This window comes from Penaeus japonicus, unplaced genomic scaffold (assembly GCF_977035675.1).
Source record: "Penaeus japonicus unplaced genomic scaffold, GWHDUDI00000001_assembly GWHDUDI00000003, whole genome shotgun sequence".
Taxonomy (NCBI): domain Eukaryota; kingdom Metazoa; phylum Arthropoda; class Malacostraca; order Decapoda; family Penaeidae; genus Penaeus; species Penaeus japonicus.
Genome location: NW_028234405.1, coordinates 52,441,829 through 52,443,847, shown reverse-complemented (window position 1 = coordinate 52,443,847; position 2,019 = coordinate 52,441,829).

Sequence of the window (2,019 nt, the reverse complement as noted above, 5' to 3'; positions counted from 1 at the left end):
TAGTGGGGCAGTTGATGCAGGCTGTCAAGAGATGATGTTGTGTTGAGTTACTTTCTCTTAGTTGCGACTCTCCGTTCCGTAAAAAGAACCTAACCATTTGGGAGAGACTACAGAATCCCCCTTGGGGATCCTAAGAGACACAGTGGCGATCCTCAGAGTCTCGACACACGCCTCTCTCTGTCATGACCAAGCTGCAGTCGCGTACCATGTGTACCGGCACGCGAGCGCCGCGCGGATGGTGCGGGAACCTGTACGGCTTGTAAATGGTGTAGACTACCGTCCCCTAGAGGTAGGGGGGTTAACCTCTAGTACCATCATGGCCCGATCCGAGGAGCTCGATCCTTAGTCGGGTCGTGTCGGGTCGGTCGGTTATGGGCGCCGACCACCATGCGGCTGGTCAGGGGTTCGATTCCCCGCCGGGACGACTTCAAGTTTGAAGTTCGTTTCCGGAAGTTTAGTGGGGCAGTTGATGCAGGCTGTCAAGAGATGATGTTGTGTTGAGTTACTTTCTCTTAGTTGCGACTCTCCGTTCCGTAAAAAGAACCTAGACCATTTGGGAGCGACCTACAGAATCCCCCTTGGGGATCCTAAGAGACAAAGTGGCCGATCCTCAGAGTCTCGACACACGCCTCTCTCTGTCATGACCAAGCTGCAGTCGCGTACCATGTGTACCGGCCACGCGAGCGCCCGCGGGATGGTGGGAACCTGTACGAGCTGTAATGGTGTAGACTACAGTCCCCTAGAGGTAGGGTGGTAACCCCTCTAGTAACATGGCACGATCGAGAGCCTCCATCCTTTTGTCGGGTCGTCGTGGCTCGGTCGGTATGGGCGCCGACCACCATGCGGCTGGTCAGGGGTTCGATTCCCCGCCGGGACGACTTCAAGTTTGAAGTTCGTTTCCGGAAGTTTAGTGGGGCAGTTGATGCAGGCTGTCAAGAGATGATGTTGTGTTGAGTTACTTTCTCTTAGTTGCGACTCTCCGTTCCGTAAAAAGAACCTAACCCATTTGGGAGAGACCTACAGAATCCCCCTTGGGGATCCTAAGAGACACAGTGGCCGATCCTCAGAGTCTCGACACACGCCTCTCTCTGTCATGACCAAGCTGCAGTCGCGTACCATGTGTACCGGCCACGCGAGCGCCCGCGGGGATGGTGGGAACCTGTACGAGCTGTAATGGTGTAGACTACAGTCCCCTAGAGGTAGGGTGGTAACCCCTCTAGTAACATGGCACGATCGAGAGCCTCCATCCTTTTGTCGGGTCGTCGTGGCTCGGTCGGTATGGGCGCCGACCACCATGCGGCTGGTCAGGGGTTCGATTCCCCGCGGGACGACTTCAAGTTTGAAGTTCGTTTCCGGAAGTTTAGTGGGGCAGTTGATGCAGGCTGTCAAGAGATGATGTTGTGTTGAGTTACTTTCTCTTAGTTGCGACTCTCCGTTCCGTAAAAAGAACCTAACCCATTTGGGAGAGACCTACAGAATCCCCCCTTGGGGATCCTAAGAGACACAGTGGCCGATCCTCAGAGTCTCGACACACGCCTCTCTCTGTCATGACCAAGCTGCAGTCGCGTACCATGTGTACCGGCCACGCGAGCGCCCGCGGGGATGGTGGGAACCTGTACGAGCTGTAATGGTGTAGACTACAGTCCCCTAGAGGTAGGGTGGTAACCCCTCTAGTAACATGGCACGATCGAGAGCCTCCATCCTTTTGTCGGGTCGTCGTGGCTCGGTCGGTATGGGCGCCGACCACCATGCGGCTGGTCAGGGGTTCGATTCCCCGCCGGGACGACTTCAAGTTTGAAGTTCGTTTCCGGAAGTTTAGTGGGGCAGTTGATGCAGGCTGTCAAGAGATGATGTTGTGTTGAGTTACTTTCTCTTAGTTGCGACTCTCCGTTCCGTAAAAAGAACCTAACCCATTTGGGAGAGACCTACAGAATCCCCCTTGGGGATCCTAAGAGACACAGTGGCCGATCCTCAGAGTCTCGACACACGCCTCTCTCTGTCATGACCAAGCTGCAGTCG